The sequence below is a fragment of the Camelus dromedarius genome, chromosome 16 (assembly GCF_036321535.1).
Source record: "Camelus dromedarius isolate mCamDro1 chromosome 16, mCamDro1.pat, whole genome shotgun sequence".
Classification (NCBI taxonomy): domain Eukaryota; kingdom Metazoa; phylum Chordata; class Mammalia; order Artiodactyla; family Camelidae; genus Camelus; species Camelus dromedarius.
The window spans coordinates 40672875-40700815 of NC_087451.1; the positions used below are offsets into that span (position 1 = coordinate 40672875).

Below are 27941 nucleotides of genomic sequence, written 5' to 3' on the forward strand. Positions count from 1 at the left end.
GGACTAGAGTTCAATTCCCTGGAGCCTGAGCCCCAGCAACACCTAATGAAAACAATGATGGGCACATATTTATTTCCAAGGCATTTGTAGCCTGTGTTCTGGTTCCAGTCTTACCGCAGAACCAAGATCAGCTTTCACATCTTTTCACTAAATGGATGGGATGTGAAATTACTCACATAGGTGATCTGCTTTCTCAAGGGCTCCAGTAATTGCTGTGCCCAGCCCAGCAGAAAAGAGTCACTAACAAAAGCACAGAGACAATTGGTTACCATCAGGTTCCTCTGGTGCTGGCACAAGTACCTGCAGTAAAAAAAAAATTACCTCTTGAATTAAGCCTATTTCTTCCAAATCCAACCAACAGAAGAGAGTTAGCAGGTGATTTCTTCTACAGTCCTGGAAAGCTCATGTACCCAAATCTAATCATAGCCAGGATTTGTGGACTGAGAAACTCAGGGCCTAACCTCCTGCTTCATAATTTCTACTTACCCTCCCCCAGCTCACTCCACTCCCCCCATTTTTCATTCTGCTCCATTTGTGAGATGAGGGCCAAATGACCTCTTTCACAATGGACCATAGTGGACAGCTTCATCTCATTTCCATCTTTAAAGGCTCGACCTATGTAGGACGCTCAGGTTGCTGACAGCTCCTGGCTCCTGCCTTTTTATTGGTTTTGTATCAAATGCACCAGTCTATGTAAAAGGGACAAAGAATGAAGACAAATGTAAGCTACTGTCAAGGTAAATTAGGACCTAGGCAGACAGCCTGTGTAGTATGGATGTGAGAGATACTGCTCAGTTGTTAGACCTCAGATTGTCTTGCAGCCACCAAAAGCTGACCCAGGATTAATGAAATATCATTTGCAGGAAGGTGCCCATAAGGTCAACTTCCTCACTGTTATAAGAATGATTTATTTCCTCTAAAAAATTCCATCTAATTCAACCAAAAGTAAATTTAATAAAAAGCACTTTATATGCTTGTATAAATATAACTAAAGTAGGAAGTTGCTATTCTGACAGTTTGGCAATAAAGGTACAAGCAACAGAGAAACAATTCTCATGAAGTACACAAAAAACTGGGCTGCAGATTTTACAAGAACAGGTTTACCTTTTGGAAATTCTGATTCAGCTTGGGATCTGGGCTGTCGATCTATCAATAGAAAAGCACATTTCTTTCATTCCTTTGCATGTCCAAAGTTAAAATAAATAATAATAAAATATTCCTATCCATGTTTGGCGTCAAAAAGAAGTTCCTTTTTGTAGTCCCAGAAAACCAGATAGGAGAAGAAAACCAACATGTTCTGAATGTCAGGCCTTATGTTAGGTACTTTACATACAGTATGTATTTCATAAATGTTATCTAATTTAATTTTTACAACACTGAAGAATTATTAAACCCCAGGGTGTCTGGCTCCTAAGCTTGAGCTTCTCTCTCTATATTCCATTATGACACACGGTTTTCTAATTTTCAGAGAAATAGAATAGAATGAAATTTACTTGACAGTAAAATCATAATGAAAATAACTTAATCCTCTATTGTGATCAAAAAGGCACTTTATTTCAAGTTTTATTTTTCTAAACAGCAACGATTGTGGCTTAGTTATATCTTACTACTTTCATATACATCGTGGTTAAAAATAAAACAGAAATAGGTTAGGCTGTAGCTATACTGATCCTATGTCATATTCTAATATCAAACTATTGAATTAATTGCCTTTTCTAATAAAATGAGAAGCAGAAAAAAAGGGTAATTATTTGAGAATTTTGGCTGTGTGGATTCCATATAGTATGTGGTATTATTTACTTCTTTGCATAAATCCATTATGGCCTGCTTTCAACCTTTGGGCCTAAGGACATTAAGCAAAACAAAATTATGGGCCTTAATTCTCCCAAACAAACATTTTATTTTCTATTTAACTATGAACTTTGATAATAGTTGACCATATAAACAGATTCAATAAGGGCTGAGAAAAATTTGTGGATCTCAGCTGCCTAATAGACGGAGAGGAATTAAGTAGTTTAGGGGTGCACTCCTGATTTCTGAGAGCATTGTTATGGAAAGCCACCGCTCTTCCCCACAGAGTGTTGCTTGGAGAATATTAAGAGAAAAATTGTATTTTTAATGCATTTCTCAAGTTCATTTCCATCATCTTTCCCTCAAAACCCATTTTGCTTTTTTAACTATCTAATCTGTTAATTTTATCACCATTTTTTAAGTCTCCCTGGATGAAAATCTTATGCTAGCATTTCCCAAAATGAGTTTTATGAAATACTAAGGCCTGTGATACACTAATAATGTTCTACCAAATGAAGAATCTCTTTATGGAATGCTACAGTAAAGAAAATTACACAGGTTCTACTTCTGGTAATGACCCAGGAGCTTCTGTTAGACCAACCCTTCTGCAGATAAAAACTAAATTCTTGAGAAAGTATAATTCTTAAAAAAACATAAAGACTGGAAAAATTGAAAGAAAGCAAATACCAAATATGGGCCAGTGCTATAAGAAGGGGAATGGCATTGGATGAAGTTCTCATTTTTACAGCTGTTGGTCTTTTTGTACAGTAGGCCTCTACAGAGAGCTGTGCCAAGTAGAGTGGCAGAAACTCAAATAGTAACTCAGTATTACTGAATTGAAGAACTAGAAGACACAGTTCTGTGTGACCACAGCAGCTAGAAAATGGAAGGCATTTCAGAAAAGAGAGAACCAGAAATAAGGAGGCTCACAATTTATGTATATACTTTGCCCAAATCTCTGTCTGATATTTGTACTATGCATTCATGGGACAGACTCCAAGCAGCCCAGCTAAGACTGAAAGAAATAAACTGAGATTTTAGTTGATGCTCTTCTCAGGGAAGATAGTTTGCAATTTGAGTTCAGCCACATTATCTTTCTGCTAAAACAAAAACTGAAAACTCTTTAAAGGAACGTAATAGAATTCAGAGTTTCTACAATGTATTATTCTCAATGTCCAAGATGCAATCTAAAATTATGCAACACACAAAGAAATGTGATTCCTACTCAAGGGAAAAGATAATCAGCAGAAATCAACCCCTAGATGACCCAGATAATAGAATTGGCAGATGAGAATTTTAAAGTAGCCATTATAACTAAGTTCAATGATGTAAAAGAAAATATGCTCATAATGAATAAAAACATATATCACAGCAGAAAAATAGAAAGTATAAAAAGTAGAAATTCTAGAACTGAAAAATATATTAAATAAAATTAGATGTCTTTAATGCAGAGTTTTCAAATAGGTTCATGTGCATCATGAATCTGAGGAATATGAACTATGGAAATATTTGCCAAATTTATGTCATCACAGAACACTAAAGAACATCTCTATAACTCACAGACATAGAAAACAAACATGGTTACCAGGGGGATAAGAGAGGAGGCAGGGATAAATTGGGAGTTTGGGATTAGCAGATATAAAACTGCTATGTACAGAACAGATAAACAACAAGATCCTACTGCATAGCACAGGGAACTATATTCAATGGCTTATAGTAACTTGTAATGGAAAAGAATATGTATATATTTATATGTATAACTGAATCACTATCCTGTACACCAAAAACTAATACAACATTGTAAATCAACCATACTTCAACTAAGAAAGGGGGAAAGAAAATAAAGAACATCTCTATAGAACACTATTTGTGATATACTACCTTTAGAGATTCAAGTTAAGGTATCTATGATTAGACTGTAAACAAAAGCTCTAAGGCTTTGATTTGACTCTGGTACTGAGTCAGTATTCTGTAGGGCAGATTCTGAGTTATGAGGCAGAGAACAAATATGTATTAAGTGCTTGCTATGTGCCAGGCAGTATTATTTAATAAAATGTTTTATTGTTTTTAATTTAATACAAAGTATTTTGCTAATAAGAAACTTGGGCTAAGAAAAATAGCTTCTTTGTTCAAGGTCATCAACTAGTAAGTGTAGACCAAGATTCAAACTAAGTTCTGCCAGAATTCAAAGTCCACACTATTCTATTCCCTTGATACTCAAAATATGGTGTGTGAACTCGCAACAGAATTATCTGGGAGCTTGTTAGAAGTGCAGAATCATAGGTCCTGGTGAAGCCCTACTAAGTCAAAAATCTGCATTTAACAAGATGCTTGAGAAATTTGTATGCACATCAAAGTTTGAGAAGCGTTGGTCTAGACCAGTGGTTCTCAAAGTGTAATCTCTGGACCAGCAGCATCAGCATCCCCTGAGGACTTGTTAGAAACAGAAATTCTTGGACCCGATCCTAGAACTATTAAATCAGAAAATCTGTGTTTTAACAAGCTCTTCACGTGATTTGATGCACACTAAAGTTTGAGAGCCACTGGCCTGTACCATGCTGCCTCACATTAAATTACTGAAAATCACTGAACCTGGCTAGACAGGAGAGTGAGTAAAAGGCAAGAGTGAGTGAAACTTAGATCCTGACAAAAATAAACCCAGTAGGATAAAGTTTCAAGTAATAACCTATATGAAGGAAAGCATACAGTTTTACTGGAAGACATAAAAAGATATTAAGTCTAATTATGAAGGAAATGCCAATGCTTTATAAATTAACAGGCCCATTTAATATAATTCGAATTATTATCCTAGTAAGAAGGAGCTTGATAAATTTTAAATTTCATATAAAAGAATAAACAAGTAAAAATAACTGATAAAATTTTGGAAGAAAAAGAAAGACTAACTCTATCAGAAATGAAAGTATGCTATAAGGCTACAATAAACAAAACTCAAGTATGTATAACTAGATCAATGAAATAGATTATGTGTTTCTTAACGTAGAGATTTTCAAAAAAAAAAAAAAAGGCGGGGGGCTTTTTCAAACAATGCATGCCATCCCTTGGAAATTCTAGTATGCCTCCACTTACAACCCTCCTTGTAAATCATCACATGTTGTGAGTTTGAATTCTGTGGAGGCATAAAACAGACTAAGAACCACTTCTCCATATTAAGAATTTAATATATGATTAAAAGTGCATCTCAGATTAATAGGGGAAAGTCTAGAATATTCAGCAATTCATACTATGGGAAATGGTTAATTATTTGGGGAAAAAATTAAGTTAGAGCTTCCCATCAGAATTTGTACCACATATATTCCAGGTTTTAAAACAGTATAAAAACACACAACAGAAAAGATAGATACGGTTACATAAAAACTTAAACTACTGTATATCAAAAAAACACAAAAAAATTAAAAGGCAATAATCAATTACATAGTTTGTGACAATTATGGAGAAAAAGTTAACAATATTAATATTGAAAGCATTCTTACAAACTAATAACATCATTATTAATGTATCCATAAAAAAAATAGGCAAAGGACAGATAAATTGTGAAAGAATACAAATGTCAATAATTGTAATTTTTAAAAATAAGAACATGGTTAGAGAAAGGTGTTTTGATAACAAGATTAGTGAGAAGGATGTCATGTTTCCCTTAAAAATTTCTTTTTAAAGAGAAATGCTCACAATGTGAACTGTATTCCTTATTATGTCATATTTAAATCTTTATTGAGATATAATTGACATAACATTGTATTAATTTCAGGTATACAACATAGTGATTTGATATTTGTATATATTGTAAAACAATCTGAATAAGTGTAGTTAACACCTGTCACTATACATAATTACAAATTTTTTTTCTTATGATAACTACTAAGATCTATTCTCTTAGCAACTTTCAAATATGCAATACCGTATTATTAAACATAATAACCATGCTGTGCATTACATCCTCAGTATTTATTTATTTTATAATTGTAAGTTTATACCTTTTGACCCTCTTCACCCATTTTACCCATCCACCCCCTACCCTCCACATCTGGCAAGCACCAGTCTGTTCTCTGTATCCTATGAGTTTAATTTGTTTTAGAGTCCATGTGTAAGTGAGATCATATTGTATTTGTCTTTCTCTGACTTATTTCACTTAATATAATGCACTCAAGGTCCATCCATGTTGCTGCCAACGACAAGATTTCCTTTTTATAGCTGAATAGTATTTCGCTCTGTGTGTGTGTGTGTACACACCACATTTTCTTTACCCATTCATCTATTGATGGACACTTACGTTGCTTCCCTATCTTGACTGTTGTAAATAATGCTGCAGTGAACGTGAGGGTGCATGTACCTTTTCAAGTTAGTGTTTTCATTTTCTCTGAATAAATACCCAGCAGCAGAATTGCTGGGTCACATGGTAGTTCTATGTTTAATTTTGACAGGAAACTCCATACTGTTTTCCATAGAGACTACACCAATCTACATTCTCAACAACAGTGCACAGGGTACCCTTTTCTCCACATCCTTGCCAACACTTGTCATTTCTTGTACTTTTTTGTAATAGGCATTCTAACAAGTGTGAGGTGATATCTCATTGTGGCTTTGATTTGCATTTCCCTGATGCTGAGTGATGTTGGCTACTCTGTATGTCTTCTTTGGGGAAAAGTCTGTTCAGATCTGCCCATTTTTAAATTGGGTTGTTTGTCTGTTTGCTATTGAACTATATGAGTTTTTAAAAATATTTTGGGTATTAATCTCTTAGTAGATACATGATTTGTAAATATCTTCTCTCATTTGGTAGGTTGCCCTTTCATTTTATTGATGGTTTCCTTTGCTGTGCAGGAACTTTTTAGTTTTATGTAGTCTCACTTGATTTTTGCTTTTGTTGACTTTAGTTTTGGTGTCAAATCCAAAAAAAAAAAAATTTCATCACCAAGACTTATGTCAGGGAGCTTACCGCCTATGTTTTCTCCAAGAGTTTTACAGTTTCAAGTCATTTGTTCAAGTTTTTGATCCATTTTGAGTTAATTTTTGTGTATGGTGTAAGATAGTGGTCCAGTTTCATTCTTTTGCATGTGGCTGTCCAGTTTTCCCAACACCATTTATTAAAGAGACTGTCCTTTCTCCATTGTATATTTTTGGTTCCTTTGTTATAAATTAATTGATCATATATGCATGGGTTTATTTCTGGACTCTCTATTCTGCTCCACTGATCTTTGTGTCTGTTTTTATGCCAAAACAACACTCTTTTGATTAATAATCATATTCTAAAACATTAACTGCTAAGAATTGATAACAAATTAAAACGCATATTTTTAACTTAAATTTGGTTATTCAGATTTGATTAAGGTTTTGCCTGACAATACTTACATACCATTATGTTTTTATATGGAATGGCAAAGTAGCAGAACTTTTCTAGAAAGCTAGTTGACAATGACTTCATACAATAATCCCACCCATGGAAATTAATCCTAAACAAATAATCAAGTTTACCACACAAAAACAAAAAATGGAAATAATATGAATGACAAAACCCAGAAAAATAATTATATATATATGATGGTAGATTCATTAGATATAATATTATGCAGCCATTAAAGTCATGCTTTCAAAGAAAATTTAATAATGTGTAAATAGTTCAATATAATGTTAGGTTAAAAGGGCAAGATATAAATTATATACAATCGAATTTGAATTTTGTAAAAAGTGAAAAATAAGCTATTAAGAGTGGTTTTTCTCTGGATAGTATAGTGAGGGTGATCTAAATTTTTTATTTATTTTCTCTTTATTACAATAAACATTTATTACTTTTATAATGAAGCTTTTAAAAAGGCATTTAGTGAAATAGTAAGGTGATTCATGGAAACTCATGTTTTATCTACTACTACCAGCCCCAAAATAGGGCTATTTCTTAGAGAATCAATCAATTAAAAGGTATATATTGTGCCAACCACTGAGTTGTATGCTACTAGGGGCAAAATAAATGGTCACTTTCTCTGGCTCCAATTAGCTTAAAAACCCAAATGGAGAATTTTTCTCCAGTCTCTGTTTTATGTGTACATAGGTGATGAGAAATACAACAAACAATCCCCAAAAATGCCCCCCAAAATGAATTTTTCTCTGATGTTATCGATTGAGGACATTTGCTTCTAATACTGTAAATTTCAGAATTCTGATCTTAATCATTGCTCCCTGCTGGCTGTTCTGCCCTCTTTGTTCCCTCTTCCTTTCCTTGTTGGTTGACATCAGGTCTCTACATCTTCCAGACTCCTCTCTAGCCACACTTTCCCCAAATATATATTATTCCTATGCCTTCCCCTAGGTGCCTACTAACATAAAACAACACATATCAACATTTGTCAAATCAGTTGACAGTGCTTGTTTTTATATATCCTTTTGCCAAGAACTGTGACAGGTCTGAGATTTCCCCCTACTTGCACATTAAGAATTAGTCTTTCACAGTTTCATGGATGCTGACAGAATGTGTAAGGCTCCCAGGTCAGAAACAAAGGCCTTTTATTACTCATGGAACATCGAGCAGCATGAGTTTCATGATTCCTTTGGTTCCTCTTGCCCCCAGAGTCTCAAAGAGTGACACAGAGGAGTCCAGGTGGGTGCTGTGCATACAAATAGATATGCCTCAAAGCTCAGGAACCTTAAATTGAGGAAATCTGAATCTTTTATAATGACTACAAGCAATCCCGCCCAAACTTTGCCCTGGAGGGAGACACTGTATCATTATACTTGACAGTAAACAAACTTGCCCTTTGCTACAGAAGGGGATACAATCTCTATCTTCTAAGGCTCTTTAACTATACAAATATCCTTGAAAAGACAGGCTGGGACAAAAGCTATCAGTGCCTCTGCTCACAAGATAGGGAGAAACTTGGAAGACCCATGGAAAATTGTCTCCCAGAATCTTTTCCAACGTTTTTGGGCAACTTTTTACTTTGATACAATTTCAAACTTACAGAAAAGTTGTAAGCAAAAATAGCTCAAGGAAAGCCCTTATACTCCTGTGTTGCTAATTACATTTTGCCTCATTTGCTTTATCAGGGGTGTGTGTGTGTGTGTGTGCACGTGCGCGTGCACATGCATTTCTGAGCAATCTAACAGTAAGTTGAAAACACCATGCCACATAATGGAGGTTTGTCCCAATATTGATGATGTTAAATTTGATCACTAGGATCTGCCCAGTTCCTCCACTGTATTCTTTTCCCCCTCTCTATATGTATATATAGTTATAAATATATTGTTATATATATGCTGTTCCCCATGAAAAATTTACCCCCTGGTTTTAGCATCCATTGATGACAATCTAACTTCATCATTTCTTCTGTATTCATCAGTTGCCTTGCTACCATAAAGAAGAGCTTTCTCGTCTCCCCCATTTTTTTAAAACTTATTTACATCAGTATGAGCTCATAGATTCCTATTTTACTGAACAGATTATAATCTATCACCAACATTATTTACTATGATGCTAAAGTTCTCTCATATTTGGCCAGTAGGAGAGTCTTCAAGCTATCTCTGGTGCAACAAGATCTTCTAGGCTCATCTCGTGCTTTCCCCTATTTTCAGCCCTAGAATTAGTCTTTTCTCCAGTGGTTCCTTTCAGTATTTTGAAATCAAGATCTTAGCTCTTAATGTGCTCATTGTTCCTGGTGTGATATTGTTTCTAGGCTCTCACAGCAAGCAGACACACACTCACACAAAATCATGAGTTCATATTGACCTCTCCAATTCCAAACCAACACTGAATGACACATCCTTCTTTCTTTGAGATGTAATTAACATATAACATTGTATTCGTTTTAGGTATACAACAAAATTACTTGATATATGTATATAGAGAGAAATGGTTACCGTAAGTTAACATTCATTACCACACAGTTACAAGTTTTTCTCTTGTGATGAGAACTTTTAATATCTACTCTTAGCAACTTTCATATATACAATATTGTTTTGTTAACTCTAGTTACCATGCTGTACATCACATCCCCAGGACTTATAACTGGAAGTATGCAACTTTTGACCACCTTTATCAAATCCCCAGCCCGCCCCCTGCCCAGTAACCACAAATGTGATCTTTTTCTAGTTTTTTTTTTCTGTTTCTCTCCCCCAACACTTTTTTTTTTTTTTAAGATTCTACGTATAAGTGAGATCATATACTATTTGTCTCTGTCTGATTTATTTTACTTAGCATTATGCCCTCAAGGTCCATCCACATTGTTGCAAATGGCAGGATTTTTCTTTTTATGGCTGAATAATATTCCTTTGGGTATCTATACCACATCTTCTTTATCCATTCATCCATCAGTGAACACTTAGGTTGCTTCCATGTCTTGGCTATTATAAATAATGCTGCTATGAACATGGGAGTGCAGATCTCTTTTTTGTTTTTTTTTTTTTTCCTTTGGGTATATTCCCAGAAGTGGATTTGCTAGATCATATGGTAGCTCTATTTTAACTTTTAGAGGAAAATTCATACTGTTTTCCATAGTGGCTATACCAATTTAAATCCCATCCACAGTGCACAAGGGTTTCTTTTTCTCCCACTCCTTACCAGCACTTATCTCATCTTTTTTGATGATAGCTATTCTCACAGGTGTGAGGAGATAACTCAGGCCCCTAATGATTAGTGATGTGGAGCACCTTTCATATATCTGGCCCTGTGTATATTTTCTTTGGAAAAATACCTATTCATGTTCTGCCCATTTTTAATTAGTTTATTTGAGTTATTTTGCTATTGAGTTATATGAATTCTTTTTATATTTTGCATATTAACTCCTTATCAGATATATGGCTTGCAAATAGTTTTCCCAATCCATAGGTTGTCTTTTTAATGATGGTTGATGGTTTGCTGTGCTGAAGCTTTTTAGTTTGATGTAGTCCCACTTGTTTATTTTTCATCTTGTTGCTTGTGCTTTAGATGTCATATCCAAAAAAATCACTGCCAAGACCCATGTCAAAGAGCTTTTTCTGTGTATTTTCTTCTAGTAGTTTTACAGTCTTTGGTCTGAAAGTCTATAACCTGTTTCGAGTTAATTCTGGAGGGAAGATAGATGTCTAGTTTCATTCTTTTATGTGTGAACTTCCAGTTTTTCTTGCACCATTTATTGAAGAGACTGTATTTTTCCATTGAGTATTCTTGGTTCTATTTGTAAATATTAGTTGCCAATATATGCATGTGTTTATATCTAGGTTCTTGATTCTGTGTCAGTGGTCTATGCATCTGTTTTTATGCCAATGCCATACTGTTTTGATTACTATAGCTTTATAATATAGCTTGAAATCAGGAAATGTGATACCTCCCACTTTATTTGTCTTTATCAGGATTGCTTTGGCTATTCAGGGTCTTTTGTGGTTCCATATAAATTTTAGGATTGCTTTTTTCTACTTCTGTTAAAAAAAAATTGCTGTTGGAATCTTGATAGGGGTTATATTTAACCTATAGGTGGCTTTGGGTAGTATGGACATTTTAACAATATTAATTCTTCCAACCTATGAACATAGGTTACCTTTCCATATATTTGTGTCTTCAGTTTCTTTCATCAATGTCTTGTGATTTTCAATGTAGAAATCTTTTACCCCCTATATTAAGCTTATTCTTATGTATTTTATTATTTTTGATGCTATTACGATTGGGGTGATTTTCTTGCCTATTCAGATAGGCAATTTAAGTGTCACCATACTTTTTCCTAGTGTTACAAGGCCTTTCATCGTGGTGAAATATTTTTAGGCACGCTAAGCACAAATCCATTAAATACTTTCCTTATTTCGCTAATGAACTCTTGTGGGTGGTAAAAATTAATTTCATTCCACCTATGATACTCACATATCTGTTTTTTTCAGATAATTCATCATTATTAGTATATAGAAACATTACTGACTTTTATATGTTAATTTTGTATCCTATAACTTTAATGAATTTGTTGAGATCTATGTTTTTTGGTGGAGTCCTTAGGATATTCTATATATAAAATCACGCCATCTGCAAATTGAGACAATTTTACTTCATCTTTTCCAATTCAGATGCCTTTTTTTTTTTTTTTTTTTTTTTTTTTTTTTTGCCTCCTGGCTAATTTCCCTAGCTAGGACTTCCCAGTATTATGTTGAATAGGAGTGAGAATGAGCACCTTTGTCTTGTTCCTGATCTTAGAGGAAAAACTCAACCATTCACCACTGAGTATGACAGCTGTAGGCTTGTCATATATGGCCTTTATTATGTTGAGGTACTTTCCTTCTATACCCAACTTAAGAGTTTTTATCATGAATAGGCATTGAATTTGTCCATTTTTTCTACATTTGAGATGATCATTTTTTCTTTTATCCTATTTTATGATGTATCACATTGATTTTCATACTTGATCATGGTGAATGGTCCTTTTAAAAATGCAGCTGAAAAAAATGCTGAATTTCATTTGCTAATATTTTATTGAGAATTTTTGCATCTATTTTCATATGTTGTCCAGTAGTTTTCTTGTTGTGTCCTTTTCTGACTTGGGTATCAGGGTAATGCTGTCACTGTGAAAATGAGTTTGGGAATGTTCCCTCCTCAGTTTTTTGGAAGAGTTTGAGAAGGATTGGCATTAATTCTTTTCTAAATGTTTGGTAAAATTCACCAGTGAAGCCGTCTGATCCTGGGCTTTTCTTCATTGGGAGATTTTTGATTATTCATTTAATCTCCTTGCTAATAATTGATCTGTTCAGATTTTCTGTTTCTTCCTGATTCAGTCTTGGTAGGGTGTATGTTTCTAAGAATGTTTCCATTTCTCCTGGGTTGTCCAGTTTATTGGCATATAGTTCATGTTCATGGTAGCCTCTTCTGATCCTTTGTATTTCTGTTGTATCAGTTGTAATGTCTCTTTTTTCAGTTACAATTTTGTTGATTTGGGTCCTCTTTTTTTCCTTGGTTAATCTTGGTTTGTCAGTTTTATCTTTTCAAAGAAATATCTCCTTGTTTTGTTAATTATTTCTATTGTTTTCCTGTTCTCTATTTCATTTATTTATGCCATAATCTTTATTTTCTTCCTTCTGCTAACTTTGAGCTCATTGTGTTCTTTTTCTAGTTCCTTAGGGTGTAGAATTAGGTTTTTTGCAATCTTTATTTATTAATGTTGGCATCTATTGCTATGAACTTCCCTCTTACAACTGCTTTTGTTGCAGTTTTAGTATGCTGCGTTTCCAGTTTCCTTTGTCTCAAGATAATTTTTAGTTTTCCCTTTTAATTTCTTCTTTGATCCATTGGTTGTTCAGAAGAGTGTTTAATTGGCCTTCCATTTTAGGTTATGATGTTATAGTTTACATATTTTTATGTTGTATAACCAATAAGAGATTATTATAGTTATGTTTTAACTACTTTTTTAACTTTCAAACTAGAGTTGTACACTACACAACCTAACACTGACTATATATTTACCATTACTAGTGAGTTTTTATACTACCTTCTTGTGTTTTATGATTTTAAGAGTCATCTTTTTACTTCCACTCAAAGAATTCCCTTTAGTATTTCTTAATGGGATGGTCTAGTGTTGATAAACTCCCTCAAGTTTTGTTTGTTTTGGAAAGTCTTTATTTCCCCTTCATTTCTCAAGGATAGCTTTGCCTGGTATAGAATTCTTGGTTGACAGTTTTCTGTCACTATAAATTGTATGTAAACTATAACAACATAACCTAAAATGTGAAGGGGTGAAGAAGGAAAAGTATAAAGTGTGAGAATCATATTGAAATTATCACTTTAAAGTAGGGTGTTATAATTTTTTTTTAACAATATTTTATGTAAGCCTCATAGTACTCACAAGGAGAAACCTGTAGTAGTTACACAAAAGAACAAGCTAAAGAAGTCAAAGCATACTTATATCAAAACACATTCAAAATATTTCAGAAGCATTCCATTCTCTCCTAGACTAAAAAGTTTCTGTTGAGAAATCTACTGATAAACTTATACCCTTGTACGTAACTTCTCTCTTTTCTTGTGCTGCTTTCAAAATTCTTTTTTTGACTTTTGACAATTTAATGATGATGGGCCTTGGTGTAACCCTACTCAGGCTCAAGCTATTTGAGGTCCTTTGAGCCTCAAGGATCTGGCTGTCCATTGCTCTCCAAGTTTGGGAGGTTTTCAGCCATTATTGCCTTAAATATGCTTTATCCCTTTCTTTTTTTTTCTTCTCCTCCTGGAATTCTCATAATATGAATATCGCTTCTGTTGATTGTGCCTCATAGTTCTTGTAGGCTTTCTTCACTCTTTTTCATTCTTTTTACTTTTTGCCCTTTTCAATTGTCCTGTCTTCTCGGTCACTGATTCTTTCTTCTGCATGGTTGAGTCTGCTTTTGAAGCTCTACTGAATTCTTCAGTTCAGTCATTGTATTTTTCAGCATTAGGATTTTTTTGTGTGTGATGGTTTCTATTTCTTTGAACTCCTCATTTTATTCATGCATTGTTTTCCTAATTTCATTTAGTTTTCTGATCAGTATATTGAGATCACATTTCCATATGAAGAATAGCATTGTCATGGCAAAGAAATTATATCATTTGTTAATGATCAAATACACTGTCACTTTTTTAAAAATAAGCTGTATTTCCTTTTTGGTTAATTTTTAATAATTACAAAGTAAAAATACATGAACAGAATCAATAAATGATATTCCATCTCATAAGATCCTAAGTAGGTAATATTTTTCTAGTTATAAATTCTCTTCTGGGCTGTTTAGACGGCAAATGTAAATAGCAAAAAGAAAAATCAAACTCAAAAACTGAAGAAAAAAAAAGAGGCTAGTATTTTATGGCTGAACTATGAAACATGCTTGATAAATTACACCTGTGAGGATTGCCAGTGGTATGTGTGTACACACATGTGCAGAGTGAAATTCATTGCATGTGAGAATGGGGATGTGTAACTCACTTAGCTTTTTTGAAAATGAGCAGGCAGACATACCAAGATGTTCAGGAATGGTGTCTTTCAACATAAAACATAAATAGGATGTAGGGAGAAACACCCCAGTGGAGGAACTTGGTGGGTCTCAGTATAAATCCTGGCTCCATGACCAGCCAATTATAACACCTCTGAGTTTCAGTTTTCATATCTATAAAGTGGTGGTAAGAATACCTAAGCATCAGGGTTGTTGTGAGGATTAAAAGAGATTAAATGTTAGTGACTTGTGGTTAGGAATCAGGCTTTCACTCACCACCACAGCCAGGGGTGTCTGTCTGCTTTCCTGTCTCCATGGACTCCTAAGGGGGTAGTGTGGTCTCAAAGAGCATGAGTTTTGGAATCAGTTTGACTCCAGCTAGGATTCCTGGCTTTGCTACTCAAAAAGTTTTGATCTCAGGCAAGTTAATGTCCCTGAGCCTTATCGAGATAAGGATACCCATCACATTAGATTAATGTGCAGTAAATCATATGGTTTCTGTTTAGCTCCTACCACAGCAACTGGTAGGAAATATTTATTCAATGCAAACTGTGTTGCCACAACATATATTTCTGAAATGTGATGACCTTACGTGCCATAGGTAAATGGGGAACTGATATAATATGGAAGTCGTTGGTTCCTATGCAAATTTTTTCCAGCATGTTAATGTTCTAAAGCAACCAGAGCAAGCATTCACACAGTAATTACCTCTTCAATAAGAGGAAACCTTTAGCACCCTATGAAGGCCTTACGGAAAAGCTGCCTTCCTTAGCTGCAGAAAGTGACTCGGTGACTAAGTATCACTGTGTTATCCTCATGTCGTGTTTCCTAGAGAAGCCGAGGGTATTGATGATGAATCTGTGAAGTCATTTCTCTTTTAAACTACGACAGATAAGCGAAGAACACTCCTTAAATTGCATGTTGAATTTTGATGCAACTGATCTCTGTTAGAAATGAATGCCCTCCAGGACTTTTGTCTCAAAAAGCAGCCCCAGGAACCCCAGGGTTCAAGGCTGGGATGCACCTAGCAAATGTTCAAGTTAAGATAGAGTGGGACAAACATTTTGTTAGTTTTGACATTGCTGGGGTTACAAAGTTGCATAGGTTTTGGGTGGTATGCCCCAACCCTATTTTTTTCCCCCAGCAGCCGAGTTTTTTTCAGTGGGCTATTTTGTAGCCCCATGGGAGCTTTTCAGGACCACATAGATGGTATTTTGGGGGGACATCTGTATACGTTCCCTTTCCCTCTAATGTTTCGTATTGGATAAAATCTAAGCAATATAAAAATGTAATAATGAAAACAATGGCTCACATTTACTGTGTATGCTTTACAAATGAGTCAACACCCATTTAATTCTCATAACAATCCTGTGAACTAGGGGCTGCTATTACATCCATTTAATAAATGCGGAAACTGAGATTTATCAATAACGTGAGTAAACTGAAATGAAGTAAGTTGCCCAATGTCACACAGCTAGCTAGAAAGTAGCAGAGTGAGAATTTAAAAACCTGTGCTTTTTCTATGCATTTAGCCACACATATTATTTTAATTTGTTAAGCCTTTTAGCATAAATGGGATTACACTTAAATTGTTTAATTTATAGGCGTTGCCCTATTAGAAAGCGTATGTAAAGGAAAGCTGTTAGTAATTCACAGCTATTTACATTTCACGAGACTCACATTCTATTCCAAGAAATCAGGCTCATCAATTATTTGCATTTGGTAACATGTTAATTATACAAATAATTGGCCTTGAGACTAGACATGAACATGAAAGTGTAATGAATAGTTTTGCTAATTGCTCTTTTCTGTTATGGACAGTCCTTGATCTGAAGTATTAACAGCTCTCATATTCAGCTTGCTTAAGTCTCTTAACTTTCTAATTTTCACTTTGTGGAAAAGTCCAAATCGGGGATGACCATTCGATTTCCACTGTCATGCCAACCCTGATTGGTTGATTAGGGCTGTTGGGAGCACTGTGTTGAGAGATCCCGGGGTGGGCACCCCTCCCCTGCCCGCGCTGGACCCCTGGGGCATCACCTGGTGATAGATGAGTCTATTCACCACAGGTGAGTGTGGGTTGACAGCAGGTGAGCCAGGTATTTGCCATCTGGTCTGAATGTTGAGAAACTTACTCCTGCCTTGGAGATCATAGCTTGCTTTCTCCTACCTCAAACAACCCTACAAATATGCCGTGTTCTGGGGTAGGACTAGGAAAATAAATCAGATGTGGTTTGTCTCCTAATAAGAAAGGCATAAGTGGCCGTAAACAAATTAAAGGTGCTCTCAAAGCAATAGATAGGGTGACACAAGGGGATCTGAGGAGAAAACAGATAATTTATAGTAACAGGAAGTCTGGGGCAGAGACATCTCGGGTCAAGTGTCCCTTTCGAGGTGAGCCTTAAACGATAGCTAGAAATGGGTGGGGGATGAAGTGAGGAAGGCTCAGTGGTTTTTGTTTTTGTATTTTTTGTTTGTTTTGGTTTTTTTTCCTTTTTGGGGCAGATGATGAATCACCTGTAGCAGAAAAGGGGGAAATGTGAAACAGGCATGTACAAGGGAAGAGTTCAGTGAGGCTGGAATGTAGGAAAATAAAGGAAGGTAAAGTCAGGAAACAGGGACAGGCCCAGTTTGCCAAGGGCCTGGGAACACCAGATTAGGAATGTTCTAGAACACTCTTCTCTCAAGGTGTGTCCACAGGGTATTTATAGTTTTTAATGTAACAAAAGGATCTTGTCATCAGTGATGCTGGAGAAATGCTGGATTAAAAACAGATTTCCATTTCACAGTAGCTTGAGCTTTTAACATGCTAATATATACTATGAATATCCAAGAAGGACCTGCAGTTTGCAAAAATCCCAATTTAGTGATCACAGATGAGCCCCTCCTGAGATTAGTGTCCTGCGGGAATTCATGAAAGAATGATCCCCGTGGAGTACATATTCAACATTATCTGCTAATTGACCAACTGACTGGTCTTCCAGGCACCTGGACTAGTGTTGCAGGCACAGGGAGAAAATTACTTGCCCCAAAGGAGGCACCAGTGCCCCTCCGTCCCTTTCTGTTACCCACTCTGCTTTACTGTTAGAAGGCTCTGCCTTCACTAGGACTCCACTGTACTGCTCGCACTGCTGGGGCTCAGCCCCCGACCCTGCTTCCACGGATAAAACTTTGCCTTGGTTTAGGGCCCTGATAATGCCATTTTGAATCTCCTGTTTGTCACCCTGGATCCCAGATGTGCTGCCTGATGCCCTTTGACCCATCCCCAGCCGTTCACAGCCCTGGGGTGACCGTGACCCTGCTTCTGCACCTGTTCAGAAATGAGGCACCTGTGTGCTACATTCAGGGGAGCCGGGTTCATGCATGTCTGATAAACACCCTTCTTCCACCTTTCCTGGTTGTGGTGGCTTCCAGGTAAGAGTCCCTAATTCTGTTTGGAAGGGATGAACAAGTAGTCTCTAAATTTATCACTTGCTTATCCCCTGTGGAAGAGAAAAATTTTAGCAGTGACATGTTAACAGCTGCACTCCCAAGAGGCTTGAGTGGAATGGGCCAAATTAGGCGGGATCACACAACAGTCTAGAAGGGGCAATGCAATCTGTAAGTGTTTCAAGATCCCTAGACTCTGTTGGGTGTTTAACAACAAGAAGCCAGCTGGGGTGAGATTACATGATGCCAGTAAGTGGGCAAAACCTTGGCAGATAAACTTTGCTGAGAATAAGAGCAGGACAGGGAGGAAAAGGACAAACTGCAGACAATGAGATGCTACCACGTGAACCAGCTGTTGTGGCCCAGAAAAAGGACTGGGGATTCATTGCCAGAGTATGCAGCAACCACTGGACCCCCAAAGGCCTGCCAGCTTGGAGAAATTATTAGGAAGAATAAGGAATAAAGATACCAAGAAAGTATTACCTAAAAAGAAAGAAAGAAAGAATTACTTTGTAAGAAATGTGCAGCTCCAGTTGGTGCATTTCAAGAAAGAAATAATGGAGCTGATGAGGCATTTCAAGGGGTCAAGGGACTGGAGGAGCTTCTGGTGGAGGCTGACAGGGGATATGCAAACGTCTAGAAATTTATGAAAGGTGCAGAGAATATGAACATAGACCAGAACCCACTTATTAGAACTAGGAAGTATCCTGAGGTGTTCTCAAGATGTCAGGCAAGTAAAAAATGGTTACTAAATGTATGGAATTCATTACCCTCTCCCCGTCCCCTGCCAAACAGGTAGCAGAGGCTGAAATAGAAGGAGCTTCAGAACTGCTTACACAACGTTATGGCCACTGGGACTATCCTAGGTTATGGGGGGAAGTCTGAGTGCTGTAGACGAGATAACAAGGAGGCCAACTGTGTCTTCCTACCACAAAGCCTTGGCCGCGTTCTCAGCATCAGTGGAAAAGATTTTGGGTTAGACTATAAGTGCCAATCTTACTTAAAAAAAAAAAAAATGAGGTAAGGCACCAATATGAATGTGTATATTGTCACAGTATCAGGTGCCTACCCTACGCTGGGTGCCAGGCTCGCACTTTATATACATTATCTTTAATCCTTATGGTAATGTAAGAGGTAATCATTATCCCCATTTCATGGATGAGAAATTGCTCTAGGTTACATAGCTATTCAAGGTCACACGGCCAAACAGTGGCGCTGGGACACCCTTAATGGTAATACCACCTCTCATCTCACCCATTTCTTAGGTTTTCCTGTCCTTCATGCCTAAATTTAGTCTGATTACCAGCTTAACGTTCCCAAAATGATGCTTTTCACCTTTGCTCATTGCTAAATAAAATGACCTCAGTCGTTATAGGATCAGCACATGTGTTCACATTCAGTTCAGAGAACCAAGCAGGAAAGAGGGACAGTTAAGGTTCCAGGGCTGAGGCATGAAAGGGAGAACAAGGGATCCTGAGAGGGGTCGGGCATTTCACACGTTCTGACACGTGTGAATCCATTTTAATTTTCATTTTGGAGTTGACAAGACTGAGTCTCAGGCAGAATATGTAAAATACCAAAGAGCCCACACTGCACAGGCAATGGGCTCATTATGGGAAACCAAATCTAATGCCAGAGCCACCTCCCTTCCCTCTCTGCTTTCCTTCCTGTAGGGAGGCAACCACAGAGGTTACCTCCATGGCCACAAACCCAGCAGGGGCTCTTTGCTCTATACTTGCTAAGCTGACTGCTGGTAGAGGCAGAGGAGTTCCGTGCCATACAGAAATTCCAGCTGGAGTTGTCTGCTGAATGGATTTTCATCGGTCCCACCCTTTACCTTGTCAACATTTTTCCTAGTCAGCCATAGTGGTTCTTTTTAACAAGACAGACGGATCCTTTGATTTCTCTAATACAAGGTTTCTCAGCCTTGGCATACTGGCATTGTGGGCAGGATAGTTCTTTGTTGCTGGAGGCTGTCCTTTGCATTGTAGGGATGTTTAGCAAGATCCCTGGTCTCTACCCACTAGGTATCAGTAACACCCCCCACCCCCACCACTTATGACACCCAGAAATGTCTGCAGAGCTTGCCAAAAATTACCTAGGGGGCAAAATCACCCCTGGTTGAGAACCATGGCTGTAATGCAGGGGGTATTAAATGGTCTCCTCACCTTTCTACCAAAAACCCAACAAACCAACTCACCCCTCGCCAGGGTTGTCAGCCAAGGAGAGGTGGTCCAGTGACACCTGTGGGTGGAGCCTGGCTTTTCTGGTTTGGGGGAGGGAACGCAGCATGCAAATTGCTGGCCCTATACTTACTTGATGCCCCCACGAGACGTGAAAAATGTAGAGCTTTCAATGTGCAGATGGCTCGCGCTGCTTAATTACCAGCCGAAAGCATGCGAACATTTTCCTCCCTCTCTCTGCCTGCAACAGCCCGCCAGGAGCAGTGGAGGCATTAACAACAGGGAGCGGTTGCCCTTTCCCGCATCCTTATCACACACTAATTATTTTATTCTAAAGAGACAAAGTAGAGAGAATGTAACATATGATTCTGACGACAAATACTTTTTTAAAAAAAACCAAAACTGTCTGCTTTTCCTAGTGACTAGAGCATAGGAGCTGGTTGCTAAGCAACTGGGAAACTGCAGACTCGTGTACTGGCCATGCTGGTTTCGGAAATGAGCCATAAAAGGAATTCCCCAGTGAGAAGGGATCCCATACCATTGCCTGGTTGCCATGGACACCATACATAAGTGATGGATCCTGGGTTATAGGCCCTGCTTAAGAAAAAATATGTTACCCCTGCTTAAGGCTTGAGTGGTATGAGAAAGGTATGGAAGCCCTCTTCTCCTGTTATCCGTGTGGGCACGTCCCGGCCCCTTCCCCACGTGCTCCCCTGAAAGAGAGGTCTGAATCTAAGTGGCTGAGACATTCCATCCAATTTCAGCTCTGCTTTTATTTAATATGTTCCAGTCTTTGCTAGCATTGGAAGGGAGTCTGCAATCTGGAGAGCAAATTTTTAAGCAAGAAAAGATGCCTCGGGTGGCAGACAAGGCTGTCTGTCTGTCTGTCTATCATCCACCCCTGTGTGGGGGCCACACAGCGCCCGAATCAGGCACAAGGGCAACTCTCCCTGTTCACACGTTCTATTGGAATTTTGCAAAACAAGAGATTAGCGGAGAAGAAGACAATAGCCGTGACTCCGAAATGAAATTGGCATGTCATGCAGAGCGAGGCCCACAATAGGCCACTGCAATTCTGTCAGAAATTAGAAACAGACTTTAGATAATAGGAGAGAAAAATGTGAGGCAAATATAAAGACGTGGAGCTTCACATACAAAGATGTGCAGGTTTAGCTGGGCTTCCTGTGCCAAACAGCAGAACAGACAGGCCTTGATGTAACCTCACAGACTACATCCTCACAGACAGGACATTTGGGACACTTGGGACACTCAACTCAAACCCCCAAGTCTCTCAAATGAGGAGACTGAGGCCCCCAAAGTAGCAGCAACTTGCTCAAGGTCATAGGAGACAAACAGTTCTGAATGGTGGTCTGTAAAGGACACCTCTGCCTTTTTAACACTGCTGCATAACAAATTACCCCCAAAATGGAGCAACCTGACATTTATTACCCTACAGTTTCTGTAGGTGAGGACTGCAGGAGCATCTGAGCTGGGTGCCTTAGACTTGGGGTCTCTCACAGGCTACAATCAGGATGTCAGAGGTGCTGCAGGCTGGAGTCTCAGGGCTCCACAGGGGAGGGTCACTCACGTGGTGGTTAGCAGACCTCAGGTCCTCATTGGCTGTTGGCTGGAGATTTCAGTTCCTTGCTGTGTGGACCACTCAGTAGGCCAGTAAGCATGGCAGCTGGCTTCCTCAGAGCCAAAGAGCACCTAAGATGGAAGCCACAGCCTTTTTTAAACTAAGCTTAGAAGTGATAGCCCATCATCTGGGTCATATTTTATTTGTCAGAATAGAGTTACAAGGTCCAGCCCATACCGAAAGTGAAGGGATTCCATGAGGGAAAGGAGGTGGGGACCACTGGCCATCTCAGAGGCTGCCTGCCATGATAACCAAGGATGCTTCCGGGATTCAAGATGGGAGAGGGGAGAGCAAGGGTGCCTAGGAAGGGGCAACTGGGGGGAGCTTAAGGGAGGTGATAGATAAATAGGAGGAGGAGAAATAAAATAACAGAGGAGAGAAAGAAAACCTGGTAGACTAAGAACAGGGAAAGGTGGGGGAAGGGAATTGGGGAGTTGGAACGAAGGACATAGACTGTAAGAAAAGAGAGAAAATAGTTCCTGGGTTTCAGCACCAAAAAAAAAAGGAAAGAAAGAAAAAAGAAAATTGAGAAAACAGGCTGGGAGATGGGGGATGAATTGGGAGTGAAGATAGGGGAAGAGAGCTGGGAAGCAAGGAGCTGAAGCAGACAGTTCAAGAGAACAGGGGGAGAACGTGTAGGAGCCCCAAGGGAACCGGGTCTCATTCTTGGACCCACAGTGCTTTGGACTGTCTTGAGCAGGTGTTCAAAAAATTCTGTGGCACGAATCATTTACTTCTCCTGAATCCAGTGAGAAATCCTGCTGCTTTAACTTACTAGCTTCATGGGCAGTGAGAAAAGACTGGCTCTCTCTCCCCACAGCCCCCCTCTTGTCTCCCGTTGGACTCAGGGCAAATGACTTAGCCTCGCTGGAATGCAGGGTCCTTATCAGTAAAATAGACAGGTTGGCGGGATGATCTTTAAGTGTTTTTCTAGCTCTGAAGCCTCCCAAATTACCTATCAGGGACTAGAATTAGGAGTCAAAGGAGAAATGGTCAGTGGATCTGATCCAGATACAGGCTACCACTGAGGCAGATGGGACATAGAACTGATCTGGGTTCCATTTTGCCAAGATGCCAGTCCACCAGCGTAGCATGCCTCTCAAGGAAAGGTCAGCTCCATTCTTTTGTGGCAACTATGTGCAAGTAGAGACTCCATGAGCTTAATTCTCCACATCACCAAGATTCCCCTCTGAAGCTATGTTAGGAACTCACAGACTCATCAACCCTCAAAACAATAGGACACCAACCAGGCCATGATTGGCTCAGCTGCCAGAGGGCCATTAGGGATAAAGACAGCAGCCGGATTTGCCAGGAACACGAGGTTCCAGGGCCTCCAAGCTATGTCATGGGGATTTAAGATGGCTGGGTTTAATCATGCTTTTCAGTTTTCAGGAGCTGGTACCTGTGAATAAAGGACACCATCACATACCTCTGTTTGGCCCCTGCCTACTTGGGCAAGTTACAAGTGGTAGGTCTGCCACACCATAGTCTACGAGGTACCCAGGGATGTGCCAACACTTTCTTTTTGGAACTTCAGCACTGCAATGACAGCAGCACATCACAAGCTGATGCCATGTTTACAGCCTGTTGGGTTTGGTTTTTAACTGAAGTATAGTTAATTTACAATGTTGTGTTAGTTTCGTACAGCAATTCTTTTTAAGATTCTTTTCCATTATAGGTTATACAAGATACTGAATATCATTCCCTGTGCTATACAGTAGGTCCTTGTCATTTATTTTATATATAGTAGTATGTGTACGTGAATCCCAAACTTTCAATTTATCCTTCCTGTCTTCCCTGCTTTCACCTTTGGTAGCCATAAGTTTGTTTTCTATGTCTGTGAGTCTGTTTCTGTTTTGTAAGTTCATTTGCATAATTTTTTTAGATTCCACACATAAGTGATATCACATACTATTTGTCTTTCTCTGTCTGACTTCACTTACTATGATTATCTCTAGGTCCATCCATGTTTCTGCAGATGGCATTATTTCATTTTTTAAGGCTGAGTGATATTCCACTGTGTGTGTTTGTGTGTATATAAAATTTCACATCTTCTTTATCCAGTCATCTGTGGATGGACATTTAGGTTGCTTCCATGTCTTGGCTAGTGTAACTAGTGCTGCTATGAACACTGGGGTGCATGTATCTTTTTGCATTAGAGTTTTCTCTGGATATGTGCCCAGGAGTCGTATCGCAGGATCATATGGTAACTCAGATTTTAGTTTAAGGAAACTCCATGCTATTCCCCATTATGGCTGCAGCAATTTACATTCCCACCAACACAGTACTAGGGTTCCTTGTTGCAGGCACTTTCAAAAAGCAGCTAGGAGGCAAGATTTTGCTAAGCATGGAAATCCACTGATGGTGGCATAAAAGCAAATCTCAAGAATAAAGGCTGTATGTTTACTTCTATATCATCCATTCACTGAAAATGATGAATGGGAGCATTCTGAAAAGGCTCAATATTAATCTATTGGCTGTGGCCACCGGTTCCATTTCCTATTATTTCTGCAGAAAGAAAATATTTTGAAGGAAAGACTTCACTTTCCTAATTATAAGTCTCTAAAAGCCTTTTTTGATTTGAAGAAAATGCACACAGAAAACACTTACCAAAAAAATTGTTTTAGTGACTCTTGGGTGCAAGGGGGAGTCTACCTCCTCACACATAACATACTCGGAGAAGCGAAGTGTAGCAGATGGTCGATGTCCTGCCCGTGCCATTTCATTTGGCTTGCCTTCCAACTGCCAGCATTTACTATCCAAGAACTTTCTTGGATTTCAGTAGTCCCTACCCATTTAGAAGGTAGAGTGCTAGGAAATTATTACCAACCCCCTCCCCACAAGCAGCCTTTCACCAGTGACTGATACAGCCAGTATATAAATACCCCAGCTTCCTCACCCTCGGGTGGTACAAATCTGAGGTGTCTCCCAGAGATTCCCCAGCAGGATTGAGCCCCACTTGCCCGCAGCAGTAACCTGCTCGAGGACGTATCTTGTACTGACTTCCTTCCCTTCCCAGTATCACTTCCCACTCTCGTGCTGTTGTTTTCTGGCATGATCTCCCTAATAAACCATTTGTACTTAAACCCACATCTCAAGGTCTGCTTCTAGGTGAACCCATGTTTCTGCTGGGGCAATAGGAAGAAACAGGAAAAAAAAAAAAAAAGATAGATTGTTATTTAAAAGAAGGATTTCTGTAAGCCATGTACTCCCAGGGTGCATTTAAGAGTTTATTTACAGCTCATCACCTTCCTTTACAGAAATGCTATGGGCTAAGTTAGGTAAGAAGTGCTGTCAGCTAAAGATGAAGCAATTGGAAATGGTCATGGAGGTTGCTAGGACCACTGAGTTGATTTACCAAACTTCTCTTTACTCACGACTTTCCTGGTAGGAGAAATGCAGGAGGCTTGTGGTACCCACACTGGATCATCGGGTTTGCCTCCAGCAGCATCTGGTCCCGAGGCTGTTCCAGGGCAGGAGTGGGGGAAGGGAGAGCCAAGACAACATAACTTGAAGAGCAACTGAATAGGAAGCAGCTTACAGCATGTGGGCTCAATTTTTTTCAAAAAGCTCATACTATAACTGTCAAAAATGGCACTATGAACCCAAATTATAAGATAATTATGTTCAGGCCCCAATTCCACACAATAAAGATTATTTGCTCTCCTGCCCTAGCAACCATCTCATAAGGGGGAGAAAAATATGGTACAAAAACCAAAATGTAAACTCGCAAAGCAGTAATGAAACCGGCACACAACTATTCATTTCAAGTCTATTTTGAAAAGCCTTTGATAATGCCAGTAATTCCCCGTAAAGCTCCTATTCTCTTGCCATGGTTCCCTTCTGCGGACGGAAAAAAGGTTTTGCTCTTCTACAGCTATTCCATTTAGGGAGATAAAGTCCACTTTCTTTCCCAATTTTAAATGTTTTTCATTCTTAAAAAGAATACCAGAAACCCCTGACCACCTCTGTCTAGCTAAGCCTACCACCCAGGCAGGGCTCAGGGGCAGCAGCAATGTGAATCCTTCTCGTTTTGCACAACAAAATTCATTTTATGGTCTTAACAAGGTGCTTAAATGTAGCAGAAGAGCCTTGTCCACAAGGTGCTGAAACACTCCCCGAAAAAGGTAGAAAATTCAACCACCTGTCTACCTACACATTTCCAAATATTCTGATGCTTCATAGCATGCCAACCAGGTAGTCTCCCTTTTTTGTCTTGGGTGACACCATGGAGTCCGAGCAACTCCTCTGGGTGCCCCTGGCAGGTGTACCTACAACAGAGGGAGGAAGAGGTGGGGGCTCGAGATACACCTTTGGTTGCAATAACAGAAACTGACTTAGACAAGTTCAAGGAAGAGAAGGGCGATGGTCATATGACCTCACACTCTCCAAGGAAAGGCTGAGCAATCCCAAGGCTTGGGAAGAATGGGAACCAGCAGCAGTTGCTGTGGGGGAGTGAGGTGGCAGAGAAAGGACGGCAGAGCTGTGTGCAGGGACGGAGGCCCCGAGAAGGGAGTGCGCGGGTGGGCAGTTGGTCCCTTTCCTATAGGAAGACCAAAAGGAAGGTGAGGAATGAAGTAAAGTAATAGGAACCAAAGAGAAAAGGAAGATATGCATTAACTGAGGAGTGATGAAACAGCATCAACAAATGCTTTAGGGGAGAAAAAAAAAAAGCTTCAGCCAGACGTCAGCAGCTCACTGGCACTGAAGATCAGCCATGCCCAGTGCAGCAGCAGCTGGCGGAGGACTGCAGGTACAGAGCCCTTCTAACACGCCCACATTGGTCCTCCTGGTTTCATGGACTAATTTTAAAGAAAGTTGTGTCAGTTGAAAGGATGTGCATGATCTTGATGAAGCCCATGTACTTTTCACGCTGAAGTTTTAAGGCTTTAATAACTTGGCTTAGGTGTACGATCGACGTCATCCATGACTGTATTCTGGGCACTCTGAAGTTTCTTCCTGCAACTGATGTGGACTCGAGTTGCCGTCACTAGGTTTCTTTTTACATATATGGCAGTCATTCTGTGTCCCAAGGTATATGCCCTAAACATTAATAAATCGGTGCTTCAAGTCCACTTCAGTTTTTATCAGGAATGTTTCCTGAACACCTATGATGTTAAAAGCACTGTGCTGACTATTTATGTGGTTACAGAGTTTGAGTAAGATGTAGCCCTGCCTCTGTGGATCTTGTAATCTGGAAGTGGAGGCAGTGAGTGGAGGGGGAATTAGACACAATTAGACATTTATACTGGCAACCACAAGACACCCAGGTCTTATCTGCTTCAACAGAGTCTCTGCTTTACACCTCTTCCAGCTCCCTGATCAGAGCCTTTGGCCACCCTTCATCTGTTATACCTCCCCCAAACTAAATCTTACCCATCCTCTCATGCTGCTCATTCCAGAACCACGCCATCTTGTCAGATCCTCGCGTAGCACGTGATCTCTTTGGAACCTCTGCAGCCTTTGTGTATTCCAGTGTGAGGGAAGTTATCACTGGAGGTGAAGTGGTGCCTGTAAGATACCCTGAGTCAGCTGGCTCCGTGAACATCCCCCAGGGAGGCCGTGAACCCTGGGAATTTGCCAGAGCTGCTGCACACTCACACCCTTTTGCTATTCAGACACTTAGTCTGCCGTCATTCCTGACTTCATTCGGGACTTCATGTTTCTGCTTCCTCCTGTAAGAGTTCTCCGTGCTTTAATCAGGCTGGAGGGAGCGTGTGTGCATGCACACAGGTACCAAAGGGGAAATGATCATTCTAATGGGCTTCATTCCCTCTCTTGCTTTCCTGTCCACAGCTGCCTCTTAAAATCCAGGTGAGGGATGGCTACATGCCATACAGGTGTTGAAGGATTTACCTGCATCAGTCCTGCCCTTGGAGAGAGGCTTGACCAAGGACAAGATCGGCCTGGTGATTGTGAAAATACTGTGTTGTTGGCCTTACCGGAGGGTGTCTCATGCTGGAAACCCTGTCCCCGGAGATCTGAGTACT

The 27941-nt window shown here is 39.1% G+C and overlaps 1 long non-coding RNA gene across 5 annotated transcripts in view; it reads right to left on the reverse strand.

Moving 5' to 3' along the window:
* Positions 1-27941, reverse strand: part of LOC105090420 (uncharacterized) — a 148459-nt gene that overhangs the window by 11741 nt on the left and 108777 nt on the right. For 3 of the 5 annotated variants that reach the window (XR_010384594.1, XR_010384593.1, XR_010384595.1), the window contains 2 exons: positions 27328-27462; positions 25169-25414 (listed from right to left, as the gene is read on the reverse strand). This is a non-coding gene — a long non-coding RNA (uncharacterized LOC105090420). Of the gene's footprint in view, positions 1-1106; positions 1147-21900; positions 25415-27327; positions 27463-27941 lie in introns of those variants that run through there. The other 2 variants (XR_010384592.1, XR_010384591.1) reach the window with 2 other exon arrangements.